This window comes from Lemur catta, chromosome 15, assembly GCF_020740605.2.
Source record: "Lemur catta isolate mLemCat1 chromosome 15, mLemCat1.pri, whole genome shotgun sequence".
Classification (NCBI taxonomy): domain Eukaryota; kingdom Metazoa; phylum Chordata; class Mammalia; order Primates; family Lemuridae; genus Lemur; species Lemur catta.
This window is the reverse complement of record NC_059142.1, coordinates 57667691-57691862: the sequence shown is the minus strand read 5'-3', so window position 1 is coordinate 57691862 and position 24172 is coordinate 57667691. Positions and strand designations below refer to the sequence as shown.

The window sequence follows — 24172 nt, the reverse complement described above, 5'->3', positions numbered from 1 at the left end:
TCCCTGTGGCCCTGGGCTCATGGGATAGCCCTGGCCCAGGGCAAAGGGAAACTGTTCCTCGAGATGCACCTGGAACCCCCAGGCCCTGCCCAAGGGGCCTGGGCCACCTTTCCTGCTTTCTCCCCATGTTGGCCCTGCCTGATCCCAGGGAGGTGCCCGTAGCCTTATTTCTCATTGTTCTAGCTGGAGGACCACATCTTGGGCCATCTCCTATGCCTGTGCCTGGGACTTAGTAGGGTCATTCCTCAGCACAGCCTTCGTAGGGCACTTTGGACACTGCCTCCGGGAAGCCCTCCCTGACTGCAGCCCATCCACCCCACCCTCGGCCCTGGGCATCCCCTCGCTGGTCATCACTGCCCCAAATGGGCATCTGCACACACCCATGATTGTCCCACTGGCCCCATGCCTACATCCAAGGCGCACACGCGCCCATCAGCCCAACAGCGTATGCTGGGCCCAGCTCGTCAGATCACCCAGGCCTGTTGGGACGAGCCCCTGAAGCAGCAGAGGCTCTTGGGGGCTGAGGGTCCTTCTGGGCTGGGGGCTGGGGGTGAGCTCATGCTGCCACAGGTGCCCCCCAAAGCCCCCAGGGACTTAGCACTGGGCAGGTCCACCCCCACCCACCACAGTAGTGGCTCCCTGCGGGTGAGGGCTATAGCCCCCCAGGAGAGGTCTCTGGCCCCTGAAAACCATCAAGGGCGACAGGCTGACCATGGAGTAGGGTAGGGGGGCACAGAGATCCTCCCAGGAGAGGACGAGTGCCTTGGTGGGACCCCACCGTCACAACCCCGGTGTGCATGTCCCATGTAGATGTCCCCACGTCCCATCCACCTGGGGGGCAGCCAGTGTCTAGGCTCAGCCCCCACATGACAATGAGGAGGGGGTGTAGTTTCCAGGGAGGGTGACAGGGCCCTACACACACACACTGCAGTGCAGGAAACAAAGGGGAAAAGGCCCCGGGGGCCTGCCGGGAGGTCCCTCCATCTGCCCCCCATCTGCATAAGAACCCAGCTCCCAACAGGAGTGGGGAGCTCCCGACACAGGGCAGAATCTCAGCTGGCGCGGACCCCTGCTCACAGGTGGGCTCTGAGCTGCCCGCCAGGCCTCTGAGGGTGACTTCAGACCCCAGGGTCCCCCGGCACCTTCTGTTCCAGGGGATTTCTCTGTGTAGGTGCTGCCGGGGACCTGGAGGTGCTGTTGGCCTATGGGTCTGCAGGAGAGAGTGGGGGTCCCTCCAGGGCTGCTCAAGGCCCGCAGTCACCCTTCCCAGACTGAGTTGGCTTGCGGCTGCTGTGCTGTCCCCTATGGAAGGACCACAGGCCCCCTATGGCTCCAGCCCTTGAGGGGCACATGCTGCCCAGAGTCCAGGCAGGACAGGGTGCCAGGACCCCAAGACACACCAGGCCTGAGTCCTGCTGGGAAATCTTGGCATTGCAGGGACACCGAGTGGAACCCAGCGTGGCCCCCAGGGGGTGGGGGTGGGGGCACAGCTTATTCACCCGCTGCTAGGCTCTGAGGTCATCCTCCCCTCCCCCATGGGTGGGGACAGAGGGACCAGCACTGTCCGGCCAGGCAGGGCTTCCAGTGTCTTCAGGAACCAACCCTACACCCAGCCCCGCACCTTGGGCTCAGCAGACCCCTGTGGGCCCAATGCAGAGGCACTCCAGGAAGCCCGCACGCTGGGGCATTGACACAGCCTGTTCCTGGGGAACTGGCAGCACAGCCCCCCACCAAAGTCTCCCTAGGAGAAGGAAGGACCCCGCGGGCCCTGGGACCTGCCCCTGTCTTTTCCTGAGCACTGGGAAGGCTGCACCCTCCGATGTCCCTCCCCTCGCCTTTCCTTCAGGCTGGTGGCATTTTTCCCAGCTGAGAGCACTTGCACAAAGATTGACTGGCAGACACCGATCAATTGGCAGGGAAGGGCAGCATGGAAACTTTGCCCCCACACTGCTGGGATCCCGGCATGGGAGTACAAATACTTGTTAGAATTCTTGCTTTCACTTCTTTTGGGTATATACTCAGAAGTAGAATTGTTGGATTATATATTAATGCCATGTTAATGTTTTGAGCTACTGCCATATTGTTTTCCACAGCAGTGGTGCTATCTCACATTACCACCAGCAATGCACAAAGCTTCCAGTTTCTCCATAACATTATTATCTTCTCTTTTTTGGGTAATAGCCATCCTAATGCCTAGGAAGTGGTATCTCAGTGTATGTGTGTGTGTGTGTGTGTGTGTGTGTGTGTGTGTGTGTGTGTGTGTTTTGAGATGGGGTCTTGGTATGTTATCTACGCTGGTCTTGAATTCCTGAGCTCAAGCAATCCTCCTGAGTAGCTAGGACTACAGGAGCATGCCACAGCGCCTGGCTTCTCATTGTGGTTTTTTGTTTTTTGTTTTTTTTTTTGAGACAGAGTCTCATTTTATTGCCCAGGCTAGAGTGAGTGCTGTGGCATTAGCCTGGCTCACAGCAACCTCAAACTCCTGGGCTTAAGGGATCCTACTGCCTCAGCCTCCCGAGTAGCTGGGACTAAAGGCATGCGCCACCATGCCCGGCTAATTTTTTTTCTATATATACTTTTAGTTGTCCAGATAATTTATTTCTATTTTTAGTAGAGACGGGGTCTCGCTCAGGCTGGTCTTGAACTCCTGACCTTGAGCGATCCACCCACCTCGGCCTCCCAGAGGGCTAGGATTACAGGTGTGAGCCACCGCGCCCGGTCCTCATTGTGGTTTTGACTGCTTTTCCCTAATAAGTAGTAATATTGAACACCTTTTTGTGTGCTTATTGGCAACTTGTGTATCTTCTTTGGAGAAATATCTACTCAGATCCTTTGCCCATTTTTTATTTCGGTGATTTTCTTGTTGAGTTGTAGTTCTTTACATATTCTGAGTATCAATCCCTTATCAGATATATTTAAGTCATTAAATATGAAATGTCTAACTTTTTAATCAAAAGTATTGTTTATTATATCTTAAACAAGAAGTAGTACAATTAATCAAAGTATGTGCCTAAACTACTGACACAGTTTTGCCATCTTAATGGTAGCTTCTTTATGCCAGCAACGAAGAAGCCTGGAGAGCGAATGGCAATGAAATCTCAAAAGGTGTTTTCCATAGCTTGTTGAGAATTGAGTATTTTTCCTCGCAAGATGTGGTCCAAACCCTGAAAGTGGTAGTCAGTTGGTACAAGGTCTGGTGAATACGGTGGATGACAGAGTTTCCAAGTCCAGCCTCTGCAGTTATAGCAGTGTTGTTTGTGCAATGTGTGGTTGAGCATTGTCTTGCAAGAGGACTGGCCTGTCTCTATCAACCAATATCACTGCTTAATTTCAAGCATCCTCATCATTTCATCCAATTGGCTGCAGTAGACATCCACTGTAATCCACTGACCAGGCTTCATGAAGCTGTAGTGGATAATACCAGCGCTGGACACCAAACAGGCACCATTAGCTTTTTTTGATGAATATTCAGTTTTGGACTGTGTTTTGGCACTGCATCTTTATCCAACCATTGTGCCAAATGCTTGCAATTGTCAAAAATAATACATTTTCCATCACACATAACAATATGGTGTAAAAATGGCTCATCTTTATGTTGTGACAGCAAAGAAAAGCAAGCTTTGGGGTGATTTCTCTCCTGACACTCATTTAATTCATGCAGAACCCATTTATCCAGCTTCTTTACCTTGCCAATTTGTTTCAAATGATCCAATGCCACTGGAACAGTAACAGCAAACCTTGCTGCTGGCTCATTCACGCATCCATTGAGATGGATTCGTTTCCACTACAACTTTTAGCTCATCATTATCCACCTTGGTCTCAAGTTGCCCACGTGGCTCATTAGCAAGTCCTAAGAAATTTGAGTTGGTCTTTATTATACAAAGAAAGTAGGAGAAAGGGTATTACAAGAAACTTCTTATGGACATATTTTAGAGTAGGACTATACTTGTTTTTCACATATAGGATTTATAAAGTTTTACATACTCAAATTTATCAGTCTTTGTGTGCGTGTGATTTTTTTCCCCATTGCTTTAGGGCTTTGGATATTCTTCTCCATGCTCAATCTTACAAACAGGTGCCTATATTTTCTTATAGCTTTTGAAAAAAATCTTGTGTTTTTACAGTTGTATTACTTAAGTGATTTGGACTTTGTAAAAAGAGTGTAGTGTAATGTAAGGATATATTTAATTTTTACAGAGACAAATTTTCCACTCCAGTTTGTTGACTAATCCATGCTTTCTCTATTTATATAACATGTCTCAATGCAGAATCTGGAGAAGTGGTATACTGGTCAGGTGTTATGAAACACAGAGAGTGTTCATTGGGGCAAGGAAGAATTTGGAGGGCCATGCCTGGGGGTCCTTCCCTAGGTGGTCCCGGCTCTGAAACTAGTTGATGAAAAACCATACCTCATGCCCCATTACTCTCCCTTTCCCTTCCTTCCCCTCACCACCTTAGTCTCTTGCCCTCTCTTCACAATCTAGTAGATAAATTCATAAATTCAACCTAATCCGAATTAGGTTGCATGGAAATAACTCTTTTGGTCTTCTGGACTTCCCCCCAACCTCCAGCCCCTGGCCACCAGACCCACACACACATTCACTCAGCAGAAGGACAAAAGAGATAAATAGAACCATTGTAAAGGGAAAACAGAGCCAAGGGTTAAATGCTAGGCAAAACCATTTAGAAATTCATAGATAAGTTACCTAATTTAACTTAGGTTGAATGAGAGATGGTATGTGGGTACAAAAATTGAAATGATGCCCACAAAGTATAAGAGGAGAAAAATGTGCAGTTATGCAGCCACTACTTTCCTACACATATATGATGCTGTCTTACTCGAGTGGTCTCTGTGAAATATTAATATATAGAACCATACAGTCCTCTATTTTATAAATTAAGTACCAGACTTAAAAAAAAAAGGCGATTCACTTAAAGCTTTTCATTGTTGGAAGTCCAATGTTCAAACCAGTTATGGCTTGCTTTTCTTCTCACATTCTTTAACCTCTCTACTAAATTTTAATGGCATATATTTATCCTTAAAATCAAAATAAGTTAAAATTATTTTGTGATGGTCTTTGAGATAGACAAAAACTCTGGGATGTATGAGAACAAGGGCTGTGAATGGTTTGAAAGATCATGTTTGACTGATGTACATCATAGACCTATTCAAGTACCACCTGTTTCTAAGTTCTAACTTAATCTTAGAGACCAGCAATGAAAGCTAATTGATAAATTGGATTAGATTCCCAAAATTTCTAGAACAGTCTCTTTCTGATGATTCTCAGGTATAGTGGTCCCCCCTTAAGCTGTAGGGGTTCCAAGACCCCCTGTGGATGCCTGAAACCAGGATACTATCAAACCTTACTTATACTATGATTTTTTCCTACACATACATGTTTATGATAAAGTTTAATTCATAGATTAGGCACAATAAGAGATTTACAACAATAATAATAAAATGGAAGAGTTATAACAAAATACTATAACAAAAGTTATGTGACTGTGGTCTCTCTCAAAATATCTTACTGTACTGTACTCGCCTATTTTCAGACCTCACTTGACTGCTGGTAACTGGAACTAAGTATAGGTGCACGTGCCCACTGATGACGAGAGCAAGACGTCTTAGCCAAAATGTCTTCCTTCCAAACTCCTGGGAGAAAGGACAAGACGGAAAATATGCGAGCATTATAAAAGTATGCCTATCGCTGACACTTTCTTAAACCACAGGTGTGCGGGGTCTCCTCCCGTTAGATGTCAGATGCAGACTGACTGACTGATAGACAACCTACTTGGAACGCAAATTTGCGGTGCTCTTGCCAAATTGGCAAGGGCTGGTCCTGTTCTTGTTGAGGTGCTGCTTGCCTGTGCACGGAACGGGAGTGCAGCACCTGTCTGCAATTCCTCCTGACGACGGATTAAAAAGATGCTAGAACCAGGTGGCCGGTTTTGTGGCTGCAGAACCAGCGGCGCTGGGACCGCGGAGCCGGCTGCCCCTCGGCGCGCGTGCGGACGGAGGGCGCGTGCGGCTGCGCGGGAACGCGCTGAAGCAGCTGCGGGCAGCGCGCCGAAGCCGGGACGGAGCGGAGGTAGGAGCGGCGCGCGGGGCTCTGGCGGGCACAGCCCGGCCGGGCGGCAGGGACGGGCGGCCCGCGGGGACGCCAACCTTTCCGGCGACGGCGCCGAACTTCCTTTCCTGGCCGTGGCCACCGCTCGGAGGACACACAGACAGTGCGGACGCGCTGCCAACATGGCGCCCCCCGCGCCCGCCTGGCGCCGGCTCAGGCCCCAGAGGCGCCGGGCGGCGGGAACCGGCGGCTCCGGAGGGAGGGCCGGGCGTGGCGGCGGCGGAGCCGGAGTATAATGGTGGGGAAAGCTCGGCGGCGCGGGGCGGAGGCCCGGGAGGACGGCGCGGGGCCTGGTCGGGCCGGGAAGCTGCATAGTCGCGTGATCACGTCCGCCGGGCCCCAAGCCGCCCGCCCGGCCAGGCCTCCGGCCGTGCGCGGTGGGGCCGGCGGCAGCGCGGGCCCGGCGTGTGGACGGCGGAGAGGAGAGGACGCTTCGCAGTCTCTGGGCGCCGTGGGCGGTGGGAGCCGCTGCGCAGGGTTGGGCCGAGGCCAGGCGGGGGTCCGTGCCTGTCCCGGGGGCTGCGGGCGATCCCGGGGGTGAGGCCGCCGCTGCCTCAACGGGTCCTCGCAGGCCTCCGGGACTGTCCCGTGGGGTCCGCCGCCCTCCTCCCGCCGGAGCTCTGGGGAGAAGCTGCCGGGCCGCGCTGGGACGAGGGGGCTCCTTGGGGACGGCCGGGCCGCGAACTGTCCTTTGCTCTGTCCTCCCTTGCGGTTTTCTTCAGAGCCAGGCTGTGGAGGCGCTTTGCGGTGTGTGCACAGCACCTGGTGTTTTACACGGCGTCCTGTGCGGGGTTGTATGTGGTGTGTACTCAGAGTCATGCTGTGTGTGCACGGCATCCTTGTCCTTAAGCTGTGTATGCAGTACCGAGTGTCATATAGAGTATTACACAGTACCCAATGCCATGTACAGTGTGTTCATAGTACCTAGTGTTCTGTACTGTGTGTACACACTGTCCTTGTCACGCTGTGTATGCAAGCGCTACCGGTTGTCTCATACAGTGTATACGAAGTACTTGGTGTCATATACAACAGTGTATACATAGTTCCGCATGTCATACATGGTGTGTAGGGAGTATTCTCGTCACTTATGCTGTGCATACGGTACTCAGTGTCATAAATAGAGTATATACATAGTACTTGGTATCATGGGGTATGTACATAGTACCAAGTGTCATATAACGTGTAGATGGTATCCCTGTCATGCTGAGTACGCAGTATACAATGTATCGTATATAGCATATACATAGGACTGCTGTGTATGCAGTATCTTTGTCATGCTGGGTACACAGTACTCGGTGTCATATACATTATATACATAGCATCTGGCATCACATACAATGTGTACATAGTACTTGGTGTTATATACAGTGTGTACACAGTATCCTTGTCACTTTTGCTGTGTACCCAGTTCCCATTGTCATATACGGTGTGTATGCAGGACCCACTATCCTATACATTGTATATGTAATAAGTGTCATATATGGTGTGTACAGTATCCTTGTCACTTCTGCTGTGTACCCTGTGTACATAACCAGTGTTATATACAGTGTATGTGCAGCATCTGGTGTTCTATGCTGTATACATACAGTACCAGTGTGCATGCAGTACCCAGTGTCATATACAGTGTGTATGCGGTACCTGATGCTCTATGCAGTGTGTACAAGGTACCCTGCTGTCATGTACAGTATGTATGCAATACTCAGTGTCATACAGTGTGTACCTAGCACAGTACCTGGTGTCACATATAGTGTGTCTGTAGTACCTGATGTCATATTTGGTGTGTATGTAGTATCCTTGTCACATAAGCTGTGTACCCAGCACCCACTGTCAGATGCAGTGTGTACACAGTCCCCAGTGTCCTATCCAGAGTATGTAGTACCCTATGTCATACAAAGTGTAAACATTGTCCCTGGTAATAAGGATGTTTGTGAGGTTGGAAGTGATGCCCAGGTGGCCCCCTCAAGGAGCGGGCATCCTACAGGCAGGCTGGGTTTTTAGGAAGGTCCTGGGTCCTTGCTCTGCCTCACTGTGGCATTCTGCACCCCACAGTCGCTGTGTCTCATGAGGCAAGACAATTCTTAAAAATAATCTAATTTGTTTGTCCACAGGCAGAAAATTAATGTTTACTTGTTTACTTTTAAACTGAGAAGCACAGTAGTATCAGCTTACTAATAATGGAACGTTTAAACTTTTCAGATTTTGGGGTCATTGGTTCTAATTAATGGTCTGAAGTTATCAGAGAGAGAATGTTGGTTGTACTTTAAAAGTTTAAAGGTTTGAGTGCTTTCTGGTAGGCAAGGTCATATTTGTAATTCTTCTGAATGTCTGATTTGTACATGCAGGAGATAAAATATGATTTTCTGTACAGGCATATTATTTTACTTGTCTTTGACTAATTGATGCAGATTACATTACAGTCATTATTTTTGGTTGACTCATCTTTATAAGATGAACAGGATACAGAATCAGATCAGAAGATATAGTTTGTAATTATGACAGAATCAAAATATTTTTCTTATTTAAGTATGAGATTAAGAGGATTTCTGTATTTTACAATGTCTTTGTTTTCTGTAGAAATTGCTGATGTGAAAACTGAATCTCCCTTTTACATTCTCTAAATTGGGCACCTTATTTTTGCAATTACCATTTGTGAGGTATTTAAATAAGCATACATGTCCTTCCAGCTTTACAAAGAAAAATCAATTAAAATGTTAAAATTTAGCTCTTTAGTTCATACTAAACATTCCTAGGATGTGGTTATGTTGGTGCTTTGAATAGATATCATCTTGCATGCTTCAGTAAATGACATATGTTTGTTTGAACTCTTACCGTTTTGTAACCCCCCCTTTTTTCTTTTTAGGGTTGCTCAGATAATGTATAATACGGGCATTCATACCCTTTGGCATACCTTAATTGAGACACTAATTGGAGCGAACTAAGAATTTTAACATTTGTAATAGAAGTATGAAATGCTGCTCTAACTTGCTTACTTAAAGCCCTAATGCTCTGATGTCAGATTGTCTTTGTCTTCCTTGTCCTTCAATTGAATTCTACACAGAGACCATCATTACATTTAAGCAAAGAGGCTGTGTCTTAAAAAAAAAAAAAATGGAGAAAATAGTCTTATCCTTGATAGTTAAAAACTTTTCACTGTTTGCAAACCTTAACTTGGATTTACTATTTAATTTTTTTTACAGGGTGATAGGGGTTTTTTTGTTCGTTTGGCTTTTTTTTTTTTTTTTTTCCTTTGTCATTAGAGGTAGCATGGCAAAATGATGAAGAGCACAGACTTTGAGACACAACAGCTCAGGTTTGAATCTCTCCTCTGTCCTTTACTAGCACAGTGACCTTGGGCAAATCACTTTAACTTGCCATGCCTTGTCTCAGTTTCCTTATATGAAAAACAAGGGGGATAGTAATTGCAGCAAACTCATAGGGTTATTGTGAAGATTAGATGAGGTACCATTTTTAAAGCACCTGAAACAGTGCCTGGCTCATAATGAGCACAGCAAAGATAGGTAAACACAAGTTGAGCTCCTTCTTACAATACATTATTTTCAAGTTGATTTAGGAAACACAGATCCTCAACCTGTAGTCTCAATAAAGGTATTTCCGTACTGTGTTCTGATATAGGCTGTCTTGTGTTCCCAGTGACAGTCTAACCTTAAGAATTCTTTCTAAATTTATTTGTTTTTTCTTCATTCTACTAGGAGAAGGAATATGTGTAATGCATGCCCGTCACTATTTTTTAAAAGCTGCCAGTATAAAAGTTGCCTATTAGAAATGGTAGTTTTAGTATTTGGAGCTCAAGTACCATGTACCTTAGGTTTTGAAACCTCATGTGCCCAAAGCATGGATTTAAATGAAATTCATAAATAACCTAAAACCTCATTCATCATTGATTTTGACTGTTGTTTCCTATGATAGAAGTTAGACAGTTTCTGTGTTTAGTTTGCTTTGTTTCTGCTTTGCTTTTCCTAGTGTGCTCTTATTATTTTTTTATAAGTCATATTAAGAATAGAAGGAAGAAGAAAATGGACTGTCACATACATAGAAGGTACTCAAGGTGGTTTATGAGTCAAATCTAATTCAGGAAAATAGTAATTAAACTAGTGTGGAAAGGGATGAGATCTGAAATTATGGTATGATATATTCACATACGATATGCCTTGTCTTATTAATTTGTATTTAACTCTCATGACATACATCTGAATCTCTGCTTTTGCACAGTAGTTATCTCAGAATGTTGGAAAATAAGCATTCCTTACACTCCTGAGGGCTTGTTTACCTGAAGCAATTTTAATGTTTTTTATCATGACTCAATCTTTGACGAATAATACAAATATCTGAAATACGCATTGTGAGAGTTCTTATTTTAACCATTAGTTTTAAATTAATGTTTCCCCCCACATCTGTCACCCTGTCTGTAATTGTTTCAGGTTGTATGTTTTATATTTGTTTGAAACAGACTTTTTGAATAAAGAAAATCTTTGTCACCTCTTCATTTGATCGTCCTTAATCCCTTACCAACATTTTTACTAGGAATTTTCACAAGAAGTAAAAAGTAACTGATTTGAGTTCAGTGTCTACCTGTATCTGTCATGTAATAACTTTGAGTTAGTTACTTGCAGTACCACTGTCACATTTCAAAACAAGTATGAATCTGCTTTGGTGCAGAGACTTTGTGCAGAGGTTGCACTGCAGGTTATGAGTGTTTTGCCCCCCAGTAGTCTTGGTTTTTGAAATGTTTTGGTGTCTACAATTTTATAACACAGATGAGTTATAATGATATATATTAATATCATGTATTGTCCATCTACTGTATGTCAGCCACTGTGCAATTATTTACATACATTATCTCACTTAAAACCCTTATGTATTATCATCTTAAAAGCATAGCAGTCCTCCTTTAAGTTATGGAAGGTTCACCTCCTTGTAGCACACCCCTCATCCCCTCCCATTGCAGGACAAACAGAAAAACACACAAGCAGAAGAGAAGTGGGTGAATCAGATGTTTTGAGAGAGAATGTGATCCATGTCACATGAAAGTTTGAGAATCCCTGGAATAAGAGGTAAATGATAGAAATGAAGATAATGGGAGGGACATAAGACTCTAAATCTAAATACTCAATAAAATAGTCTTTTTGAGTAATCACGGCTTAACTTTAATTTTTAAAACATACAGAAATGAATTATTGCTTTAAAGAAAGAGCTTATGTGTGTGTAGGTACCTGCTGTTATGTTTTTTCTGTAGGAAATTCATAAAAAGTTATTTAGTTTGTATTGTGAAAATGCTATATAAGCTTTAATATCAAAATTAGTTACAAATGGAAAGAAATAGTCTATAAAATAAAAATTATTTGGAATTTTTCTTAGTACTTGTATAATCCATTACATATTTTAGGAGGGAAATTTAGCAAATTAGATATTTAACTCAATTCAACAAATTATTTAGATATTTAGTTAATCTTTGTTTTTTGTATATTTTCTATTTCAGAGTAGTATTCTGATTTTTAACACAGGTTTCTTTTAGGGGAAATTTAGCATCTTGGAATGTATTTTCACAATTAAGGTGCAGGGTAAGATCTTTTAAATGTGTTTGATCAGATAGCAGTAGAAATACCCTTATGTGCAAACACTGAAGTAATTTATTCACACTATTAAGTCATTGGAAAGTTACGTTTGCACTGGGTATGTGGCAGATTGCACTTAAAGTTGGTAACATCAGCAATTGTCCAGAGTGTTTGCTCCATAAATGGCTAAAAGTTTGTCTTTATGTAAAATTAAAAAGAGAAATGATGAGGGTAATAGAATACTGTTGCATCAGAGTTTTAAAGGAGTCATATAGACTCTTATCTATGTGTTCTTCAAAGATGAGAGTGATATATTTCCAGATCACATTATCTTATACATTAGTTGGAAAATGTGTTGCTGAAAACTTGTACACAAAGTTTTATTTTTTAAACTGAATAATAAGTATAGTAGGTAAGCTAGTTTTATTTTAAATAAATGCTTTTATAGTTCAAGTTGCTTCATAATTAAATCTGTTTCATAAAATCATATTAAAAATTGCATTTTTGTACAAGTAGAATATATGCAATTTTAATGTCTTAACTTCATTTATTAATACATTGTTATTTATTGGAACTCTGCTATGTGCCATACACTTGCTAGGTGCTGAGGTGAACAAGATAAGAGAGTTCTAGCCATTGCAGAGTTTATAGTTCAGAGTAACACAATTACTGAAGGAAGCACAATAAAGTGTAACAGAAGAGAGTAAGTCCAGGGTACTGTGGAACAGAATCTGAAGTAAGATACATTGTATTTGAGTTAAGATTACTTGTGAGGTGTTACCACTGATGATTTAAAATTTATTCTAATTTGTAACTTTGAGATTTTACCGTATTAACCACCTGCGGGTTTTTAAAAGCAACTTTCTTTTTTTTTGAGACAGAGTCTCACTCTGTTGCCCTGGCTACAGTGTCCTGGCATCAGCCTAGCTCACAGCAACCTCAAACTCCTGGGCTCAAGCAAACCTACTGCTTTAGCCTCCCGAGGAGCTGGGGCTACAGACATGTGCCACCATGCCCGGCTAATTTTTTCTATATATTTTCAGTTATCCAGATCATTTCTTTCTATTTTTAGTAGACCCGGGGTCTCGCTCTTGCTCAGGCTGGTCTCAAACTCCTGACCTCTAGCAATCCACCTGTCTCAGCCTCCCAGAGTGCTAGGATTACAGGCATGAGCCACCACTCCCAGCCTAAAAGCAACTTTCTTATGTTAATTTTTTACAGTACTCTGTTAAAAAGTAGACCTGTATTAAATATCAAACATATATTATGTTCTCCAGATATTATCTGAGCATTTAAGTGAAACATACACCCATTTAAAAGTTTTAGTGTTTTTTTTTTCCAGTTTGGTCAGCTTGTATGTTAAATAAATTTAAAATATAATTCAAAGAATGTAGGATCTTCTTTCTTAGTTTAAGCATTTATCATATGGACATAAAAGCAAGATATACAAATATTTTTCAATGGATTTCTGTTGAGAGCTTGTCACATTAATTCTCATAAGTGGGATTAAAAATACTATTTAAAAAATTCAGTTAGATACTATGGTTTATAGCAAGAGAATCTGACTTATATACATTTTAATTTGACTATGCACATTAGATCACTTTGCAAGTCCACTTTGCAAGCAGTTTCTAGCAAGCTAGGTTTTATCACAAACAGTGCCTGTGGCACTACCATCTTTTTTTTAAGATGTCCATCATTGAGCATCTTCCATACTAGGCAATGTATATTTTCCATTTAGTCTTCACAACAGCATCATGAGGGGAATGTTGTTATAACGATTTTACAATAAGGGAAGAGACACAGTTAAATTGCTGGTACCCAAGTTCACACAGAGTTAATCAAATTGGTTTCAATCCATGTGTATGATGACTACCAAACCTGTAGTATGTTATGCTAGCCTGTCTCCCTAAAACCCATCAACCTCTTGGGTCTTTGTACTGATATGCCTTCATCTTCCCAATGTATCTTTATAAGTCTGCAAAAGTATGTAATATTAACAAAATGTAAAAACTATGCTCATTCTACCTACAGAAGCAGAAAGTGGAAAGGCAGGGATATTAGGAAACTCCTGGTAATCAAAACATTCCACACATAAAATTCTGGTTAATTCCAGTTTCACTGGTGATGATAGCTGGCAATCTAAGAACAAGTGTGGGTAATTGGCTCATTTTCTTGCTGTCACTATGGTAGCTCACGTTAGTTATAAAGATAACTTGAGGCAGGAGCAGTGGAGGTGGGGAGACCTATGATCTTTATTTTAATACTTATGTAATGGAGAAAAATGTTTGAAAACACTTGGAATTAACTCCAACATTAAAGCATTCTTGTCTTCAAAGGGGAAGTCATTGTCTTGAGGAATCTTTTAACATACCTTCTACTGGATAAGTTCAATTTAGATTGAAATAGCTAATTTCTTGAAAGCTGCGGTAAATGCTAAGGCTTCAGAATTCCATTAGGTGTGCACTGTCATCTAAAATAAAATACCCTTTCATGAGAAGCATGTGGTGAAGAGAGTAACAGACCAAGTGAGTTATAGCATCCACAGATCCAGAGCATCCTGACAGCCATCAATAGCAATGTTCCAGTGGGTTATTAAATGATTTTCTCATATTTGATAGCTATGGAAAGATTTTTAAAAAGAAATTTTTTAACAAAGGCTAAGTATAGAGAAGCTCTCTGAACTTGAAAGCTATTATGAATTTTTTACTTTTCTCTTTTTGTAGATTCTTGATTTACTTGCTTATTGTTTGTTTTTTGTATCTCAAAAGTGCATCTGAAAAATGCTGTTTGAGAGAGCAAGTCCTTAATTTTCAAATGAATTTTGACATGGGGCACTTCCCCAATTAATATAAAATATGCCTGTTTTAACTGTCCAGTCAAAAAATAAGAATAATTTATTTGGGGTTTCCATTGATGGCAAATTTAATAGGTTTTGGGAGGAGGTGTATTTACCATTAGAGATGTTGTCTTTTTAAATTATAGACAATATAAAGTCTAAAGTAATTTTTTTCTACTGTACTTATAATTTATCATTTCTCTTATATGTTTGGAAATACCAAGTTTAATATCACTTAATATCAACATACCTGAAATGTTTCTTTTGAAATACCTACTTATTTACCACTCTTCACATACATGTTCTACACAATCTTAAGAAGCCTCTTACTTGTGATTAATGTTCATGTTGGTTTGTTTCAGGCAAGAAACTGCCATTTGAATCATTTGAAAGTTAAATTTTATGTTTTTTAAGGACTATTCAAATAAAATTAGTTTTAGTCCTAGTTATTTTGTTTTTTTTTTTTTTTTTTTTTTTTGAGACAGAGTCTCACTTTGTTGCCCAGGCTAGAGTGAGTGCCCTGGCGTCAGCCTAGCTCACAGCAACCTCAAACTCCTGGGCTTAAGCGATCCTACTGCCTCAGCCTCCTGAGTAGCTGGGACTACAGGCATGTGCCACCATGCCGGGCTAATTTTTTTTCTATATATATTTTTAGTTGTCCAGATAATTTTTATTTCTATTCTTAGTAGAGACGAGGTCTCACTCAGGCTGGTCTCGAACTCCTGACCTTGAACAATCCACCCACCTCGGCCTCCCAGAGGCCTAGGATTACAGGTGTGAGCCACCACGCCCGGCCAGTCCCAGTTACTTTCAAGTGACTTAAAAGCCAAACGACCAGCACTCTAACATAAAGTTGGACTTTCTCTTGGTTCATCTGCATTTTTAGACAAATGCTGATTAAAAATGTACTATTGTAAGCCTTAGTTGCAGTAGTATTTGTACCGTATTGTTTTAAATGAATTCTTTGGGATTTTAGGTGACAGTGCTACACAAGTCACATTAGGAAGAAACAATATTTAGCATGCTGGTTCTCAATCATGAGTAAGCATCTAAATTGCTTTTTAAATTTTGTTTTATAAAAACATTAAACCAGAATCTCTGGGGATGGATCTAAGCTCTAAGTTTTAAAAGTTACACTTTTTTAGGCCGGGCGCGGTGGCTCACACCTGTAATCCTAGCCCTCTGGGAGGCCGAGGCGGGTGGATCGCTCGAGGTCAGGAGTTCGAGACCAGCCTGAGTGAGACCCCGTCTCTACTAAAAATAGAAATAAACTATCTGGACAACTAAAAATATATATAGAAAAAATTAGCCGGGCATGGTGGCACATGCCTGTAGTCCCAGCTACTCGGGAGGCTGAGGCAGTAGGATTGCTTAAGCCCAGGAGTTTGAGGTTGCTGTGAGCTAGGCTGACGCCACGGCACTCACTCTAGCCCGGGCAACAAAGTGACACTCTGTCTCAAAAAAAAAAAAAAAAGTTACACTTTTTTAAATGTTTACATTTCAAATTTTTTATTTTTCTAAGTGGTATTCATGCTTTCTTTTTAAATATTTCTTTTTGGAATAGATTATAGAAAATGGTGTACCCTGGGACCTTTAGCTCTAAATCTCAGAAATTCTCTTTCAAGAATCAGATCAATTAAGTTTCCTAGGGAAAAAAAGACGATAATCAAAGCAACCTGGGGGAAAAAAACACAACCTGAAAAATAAGTGCATCCTGGAAGAAAGCCTTAAGTCTTTTCAGGTTCCTCGGAAATGCTACTGTGTTGCTAGGTAAGATGGATAGCAAAAGTATCATTGACTGATGTTCCCTGATGGGCTCAGATATAGCTATAATCACAGGTAAATACGTACCGTATCTTGAGGTAGGTAATATTCAGGAGATAGGCTGACATCCAGTTTGAATGTCTGGGCATTCCAGTAATTGGACTGAAAAGCAGCAGTGTGGTGTTCCTGCCCCTTCTGCCCTCAGTGCTCTGGATTCCTCATAATCCTGTACGAAAATCAGAAAAGCTTGAAAGCCTTTCCCTAGGGCAGTCAGACCAGCCGTCTTGGGGTCACATCTGCAGTCCATGATGAGACAACCTCAGAAAGTTTTCCAGGCTCTGCCCTGCTCTCTGGCTAGCCCCCTCTTTTCCCTGGCCTTTGTCTGGGTTTCAGATGATTCTTCCTGTCCCTTCAGATTGGGGGTGGCATTTCCACCTACAGGTGGTTCAGTGGGTATGGCCATCCAGAGGAGGAGACTCAAAGTCTTTCAGCTGAGCTCTAGAAGATTATTACTTACTTCCTTTGTCCTGGGAAGAAGTCCTTGAGCTGCAAGACTTACTGTGGCTTCAGCCACTACTGGACAATATCTGTGTTCACTCCTCACTAACTGTATTTCTCATACAAGCATTTTGAGGCTTCATAGTGATCCTAGGACCTAGACAGTTGTGATAATTTCCACAGGTTTCTTTAATTCCTCTTTAATATAGGTTCATCATTCTCCACCAGTTTCACAAAGTCAAGGTGCATGGCAGATGGGTTTTAAAGGAGGAGGGACATCTGGGAAGTGACAGGGAAGCCTCCCTGGGCTGGCACTGTTGACAGGGTGTTCAGCAGAGTCTGGTCCGTGTTCTTTATTTGCTTCTCCCACTGCATGACATGGCCCTTCCCCAGGTGGCTGGATTCCCAGTGGTGTTAGTGTTCTGTCTTCTCAGTTTGCCTCGGGGATAACACACAAAGTTCTGTGTTTTTAAAGTGTGTTCAGTCAAATTTTCTAAATACATATCATTTTCTCAGTCTCAGATTATCAGATACAGTCAAGAATTATATTCTTAATTGCTGCTGTTAGAATTACATTTTAAAGAGAATATTTTTATAAAATTTGATCTTGAACAGAGTAGAAAATGTTAGGTGGCTATACTATTGTGAGTCAGTATTCTTAAGTAGGTACCATTTCATAGAATTATCCTAAATATTGTAAATAATAGGAAAGCAAAAGACTCTGAAGTATTAATCATAGAAAATAATTGGCTTTGAAAAATCTGAATTCTCTGAAAAAAGGCTAAACTGAAAATTGGCCACTTCAGTCTCTGGTCTCTGTCTCTGCAACTCAGTCCTCAGACTCCTTTTGGATTCTCTGTCCCTGCACTGTGGCCTGAGAACTGCTTCAAGGCAGTAAACTGGTTATTATTTTAAAAATATAGTTTACATTTGGAAGAGCAACACACTAGTAAAGTATAACTAAATATATTCAGTTACCTTGCATTTTAAATATTTGTACTCTACATTCTGGGTATGTTTTAGTGTATATGGGGATGGATTTTATACTTTATCAAGCCTTACCCTTTAACTAGACATTATATCACTTAGGAGAATGGCACTTTATTGTGAGAAAGGACAAAAGCTGAAACAGTCTAACGACGTGCATTGTTTTCACTCTTTCACTTCCTTTTTTATGGAACCCTGCTCCTTAGGTGATGTAATGGTCACTAGTTACCTTGCCCATCCTATCTTCAAAGATAGTGAAGGGGAAATTTGAGAAATGTCATTGTGAGTGAAGGAAATAGTTTGCCAGAATTCACCCAAAGTTAGCCTGAAAGTGTTACATGACTGGCCCAGCACCATCCTGGCAGGTTTGAGTGATTAGCCATGCCTCAGGCTATGGCCTGGGTCTTGGCAATTTCAGGAAAATAATTTAGATTTAAAATACATGGCACATGTTAATGAACTATTGTAGCACAAAAGGCTTATATAATTCTCTCTACTTTTGTATGCTTGAAAAATGTCCATAACAGATACTTTTAAAAGTTAATAGTAACAGTAACAATGATGAAAACTTTCCTAGAGGGTGGGGGAAAGTCGCAAAGGAAGGGGAGACACATGGAAAAATCAGGAATCATTGAAAATTCTTTGTAAATTGATAATTTTAAATAGAAGCTACAAAAATAATCCTCTGCTGACTCCCCACTTGAACAAAGTGACATGTAAATTGGCTCCAGTGACTTTTTTCTTTAAATATACAGTTCAGTGGTTTCTAGTATATTTACAAGGTTTTGCAGCTGTTACTAGTATCTGATTTTAGAACATTTTCACTGCCCCCAAAAGAAACCCCAGATGCAATATCAGTCGTCTCCCATTCTCTTCTCACCCCAGCCCCTGGCACTCACTGTTCTACTATTTGTCTCTGGATTTGTCTATTCTGGACATTTTATATGTGTGAAATCATATAATATATGACCTTTTGTGTCTGGTTTCTTTTACTTAGAACGTTTTCAAGGTTCATCCATGTTGTAGCATGTATCACTATTTCATTCCTTATGGCCAAATAATGTTTCATTGTGTCAATAATATTCCATCTGATGTAACACATTTTGTTTATCCATTCATCAGTTGATGGACATTTGAGTTTTTCCCACTTTTTGGCTATTATGAATAATAATGCTGTGAATATACATGTACCTGTTTCTGTGTGGACATATATTTTCAGTTCTTTTGGGCATATATATAGAAGTGGAATTGCTGTGGTCACGTGTCAACTCTGTTTTCTTTTTGAGGAACTGCTGAACTGCTTTTGAAAGCAGCTGTACCATTTTACATTCCTACCAGCAATGTATGAGAATACCAGTTTCTCCTCATCTTTGTCAGCACTTGTTATTGTCCGGATTTCCTGACTATAGCTACCCTGGTGGTTGGGAATGGCATCTCATTGTGATTTTCATTTGCATTTCTCTAATGACTAATGATGTTGAGCATCCTTGTGCTTATTGGCTGTTTGTTGATCTTCTTTGAATAAATGTCTGTTCACATCGTTTGTCCATGTTTTAGTTGGGTTGTCTTTATATTGAATTGTAAAAACCTTTTATGTGTTTTGAGTAGAAGTCTTTTATCAGATGTAGGATTTGCAGGTCTTTTTGACCATTCTGTGGCTGTCACTTTCTTGATGGTGTCCTTTGAAGCACAAAAGTTTTTAATATTGACGTAGCCCATTTTATCCATTAAATTTTTTCTTTGGTTGCCTTTTGACATGATATGATCTCTTTTTTCTAGTTTGTTTGCATTCCACTGTGTAGATGCCTTGCACTGTATTCCACCAGTTAGTTCCTTGTGGATTTACTATTACAAATACTGCCATAAGACATGCATGTGTATGTATATCATTTTGTGATTTTTGCCAGTGGGATTGCTGGGTCAAAGAGAAAATGCATATGTAATTTTGGTGGTTATTGCCACATTCCCCTCCATAAACATTGGGACATTTTCTGTTCCCACCACTGCTATATGAGAATCCCTGTTTATAGTTTTGCTAGTCTGATAGGTATTAAATAGAAATGCTATATTAGATGTAGTTTAGAAATTGGTCTTCTCTAAGAGAAATTGTCTTTCCATAACTTGACCTTTTGTGTTGTGTTTTCTGTTTGTCTGTATCTTTTGCTCATTTTTTTCATTGGGTTTTTGGGGCTTTTTCTGAAATTTTAGAGGTTTCTTTTTTTTTTTTTTAACATACCAAGGATACTAACCCTTAATTCATAATTTAATTTGCAAAAATTTCTTTTACCTATCCCATTTGTCATGCATATTTTTACCTTGTTTATGGTGTATTTTGGACATGTAAAAGGTTTTAATTTTGCTTGTTTGTTTTTAGGTTTTGTGGGTTTTTTTTGTGTTTTTGTGTGTATGTGGTGGTAGTCCCATTTTTCAGCCTTTCGCTTGCTTTGTTTCTGGATTTGGAGTCATAGGAAAGGGTGAAGCAGGAGGATCTCTTGAGGTCAGGAGTTTAAGATCAGCCTCAGCCACATAGCAAGACCCTGTCTCTATAAAAAATAGAAAAATTATCTGGGTGGGGTGGCATGTGCCTGTAGTCTAAGCTACTTAACAGGCTAAGGCAGGAGGATGGCTTGAGCCCAGGAGTTTGAGGTTGCAGTGAGCTATGATGATGTTGCTACACTCTAGCTCAGGAAAGAGTGCAAGACCCTGTCTCAAAAAAAAAAAAAAAAAAAAAAAAAAACTGGAGTCTGTCTTCTCAAGCCCTGCTACTGCTTTATCAATTAAATTTATTAAATCCTTTGTTGTCATTTAAATGATGTTCACTGTATCTTCACCAGGAGTAGATTCTATTTCAAGAAACCACTTTCTTTGCTCATTCATAAGAAGCAACTTCTCATGTGTTAAAGTTTTATCCTGTGATTGTGGCAATTGAGTCACATCTTCATCTTCCACTTCTGTTTTTTTTTTTTTAATTTAAAAGGCATTCTCCATGATTTTCTAGCTTCCAGGTTGCTACTGAGAAATCTGATACCAGTTTGTTTTATGACCTCTCCTGTCACCCACCCTGTGGAGCCTTTCACCTCCTCTTCATACCACCAGTGTTTGACTTTCCAGGTGGATGTGCTTTGCGCTTCCTTCCATTCATATGCTGGGCATTTCATGGTCTTTGTCCATTTGCAGATGCCTATTTTTCATTGGTAGGTACTTTTCTTGAATAATTTTTCCCGTTTTCATTCTGTAACTCTTGTTATTCAGATATTGTATCACAAAGTTTTTTTCTCTTATCTCCTATTTGTGTATTTCTTGTCTTTTGTTTCTACTTTGTGCAAGATTGCCTCAATTTTATTTTCTAACCCTTTTACTGAATTTGTTTATCATATTTAAAGTTTTTTGAATATTTCTATTTAGAGTATCCTATTTATGGTTTATACGTGCAATTCCATTTCTTACTTTTCCATGATATCAATTATATGTATTCTGTTTGCTCCATGTGGCCTCTTTCTCTCTTTTGTGGAGAAGCTGGTCTCAAATGTCTGGTGATTCCTGGCTGTCTGTTTGTATTTATGAGTGAGACATTGGGAAGCTAGTTGGACATTCTTTGTGTGGGTTTTACTGTTGGGATGTCAGGTGGTCAGATGGCTTTTTCTTTAGGTTCCTTCAAATGTCAGTGTCTGAAAATTCTTTCTCTGGGATCATTTAATTTCTCCAGAAAGGTACTGTTTGGTCTCTTGTCTGCGCCTGAGATCAGGCAACTGGAATTTGGTGGTAGAAAGGGACTTTACCTGTTCATGATTCATTAGGTAGCTTTTCCCTTAAAAGCCCCCCGATGCCCATCCCACCCACTCCAGCTTAAAATCCCCACCTTGCTCACTTATCGAAATGGTATTAAGCCCAAGCTGCCCACAGTCTGCCTTCAATCCTGCGTGGCCTGATCTGAGTACAGTTCTCCACCTCCTTCATACTGATTCTCCTTATTCGCCACACTCCCGCCACTGTCCTTTCTCAGTTATGTCTTTGCATGTGTTTTCCCCTTGGTGTGTCTAGCTCTTTTTCATCATTTAAGTTTTACTTCATTTATGATCTCCCTAACTTTCTATGATAGGCAGGATTGGTTAGGTTGTGCTCCAAAACAAGCAACCTCAAACCTCAGTGGTTCAAAAAATGGGTCATGCTCATTCTACCCATCCATCATGGGTTAGTGGGAGCTCTGCCTCGAATGGTCCTCATTCTGGTAGGAGGCTGACAGCAGCCACCATTGGGGCATTGCCACTGCCTGTGGTATATAGAAAAAGCATAGCAAATCAGAGTAAGATTCATGAATCTTCAAATGCCAAGTGTCATAAATCACTTTTTTAGGGTTGTGGGGAAGTGTGACAACCCAAATAGGTGGCCAGGCAAAGATCTCAATCAGTGGAGGGTTACAAAGCCAAAGTTCAAGGACAAACCACAGAAGCACCTGTGCTATCTGAAGAGGGATTTGGAAACTCAGTATTTAAAGAGTGAGGGCATATAGAAAGAAAAAAGGGGAGAGGATGGGCCATGATGCAAATGGTGACATTCTTGTGTTAGTGCCAGGAAATCTTCATTTTACACAAGATTAGGTAAATGTTTGAAGAGAAAAGGGAGTAAAGGAAGAATCGGTTATGCAGATGTCCCTGGGTAGCTGGAAGAAAGAATGGTCTTGTCTCTGTTCTGCACTTGGGAAGATAAACTTGTAATCCACATTATTAGTGTGGAATCAAAGTGGACTTTAGTTTTAGGAGCTAGAGTTAGCCTGCAGACCTGGAAGTTACAATTTGCATGTCCTCATTGATGGGCGGCCAGCAAACAGTGTCCTTATGGATGATCTGTGGGAACTGTCCATGTAGATGCCTGAAGCCTTTTACCTTTCTGTGGCAATCTGGCTAGTAGTGTTAGTAACAGCTGTTCATTTGCAAGAGGGTGTTGCATGACTCAGCATCTGGGCTTGACCTTCCCTTTTGGCATAAGGAGTTGGAGGGTCCTGAGGTTTTGATTTTCCTTTACAAGTGCAATACTGCTGTTGCTTAGGACAACTAGAAGTATTTAGTGAACAACACTGATGACCACCACAGCAACCTTGACCACCCAATCTAAAGTGGCACTCCCCATTGCCTGCTGTTTTTTTCCTTTTCTTTTCTTTTTTTCACAGGACTTGTCACTATCTGAAATCATCTTTTTGTTTTCACATTTATTGTCTGTTCCCCCAATAGCCTCAAATATTAACACTAAGCCATATAAGTATAGGAACCTTTCTGAATCATTCACCACTATATCCTGAGTACCTAGAGCAGTGCTTAGCAAATAGTAGGTGCTCAAAAACATTGGATGAATGATTCTAGGTTAATTTTTGAAATAAGCAAAATTTTACACTTCCCACTAACGGGAATACGCACTTTAATAGAACTGGGCCCTTTTCCTATTTTCTTTAATGTCCATTAAACAAAATTAGGTGTGCTTTTGATATGAATTGCTATAGACAACTGAGAGTAATTTTCTTTGATAGTAATAGTTATTTTTTAAGTATTCAAAAACATTTTAGGAAAAGTCTTTAGAAATCACCATCATTAATCAATACAAACCAGAAAGTTATCGCAAAAATACAATGTATTATGCTTATAATTCCATAAACTTCCAATTGCAGTATTGATTTAGATCACTGGTAAAAAACTTCACTGGCCCAACAACGTGGAGTGCAAAATGATGCAAAATTAGTAGTGTTGTCTACCAGCAAATATTTTCAGCTCTTAGCTATATTTTTATGAGAATACTTGTTTATCTTTGCTGAATAGGGAGATATTTATGTTATATTTAATCATAATTTTACATGACAAGATGTAAAAAAAAACCACCTTTTAACTTCCTTCTAGTTCTTTCTGTCCCTGCAGAAATGAATAGTCACTAATAATTATTACTCCCTTTTGCTTGTAAATGACATTCTTCCTTATGAAAGAGTGTTTCCTTCCTGTGAATAAAGAATTTTTTACATTTTGAAATTTTAGCTTTATATACTTATAGGCTGCTTTCTATTAGAAGTGTAAAATATTAGAGTTTTTAATGGAGGAAGTTTGTAACTTAATATTTGTTAGGTTTGGACACATAACCCACTTTGGATAAAACCAAAATAATTTATAGCAAGTAGAGAAACTAACAGCCTAGGTTTCATAATGTAGTTCTAAAATTTTTAGATTAACGTGATATACTCATCTTTTTAATGTAGTAAATTGTTGATAAGCTATTACAACTCAAATCTCTTCCATAATTTATGATTTTTTGTAGACTTCCATTTTTATGGAGAAATGTGTAGACAGCAAACTGCTTTAGGTCATTTTTGTATGTGATAGTGTTTTTGACATGTTCAGAATGCA

General features: G+C 40.9%; 1 long non-coding RNA gene across 5 annotated transcripts in view; it reads left to right on the top strand.

Annotated features, from left to right (window-relative positions):
• Positions 1 to 5674: 5674 nt before the first annotated feature.
• LOC123620603 overlaps positions 5675 to 24172 on the top strand; it is a 32185-nt gene continuing 13687 nt past the window's right edge. Inside the window, exon 1 of one of the 5 annotated variants that reach the window (XR_006728916.1) lies at positions 5675 to 5696. This is a non-coding gene — a long non-coding RNA (uncharacterized LOC123620603). Of the gene's footprint in view, positions 5697 to 5990; positions 6090 to 6344; positions 6367 to 9350; positions 9439 to 20887; positions 20984 to 24172 lie in introns of those variants that run through there. The other 4 variants (XR_006728910.1, XR_006728915.1, XR_006728911.1 and 1 more) reach the window with 4 other exon arrangements.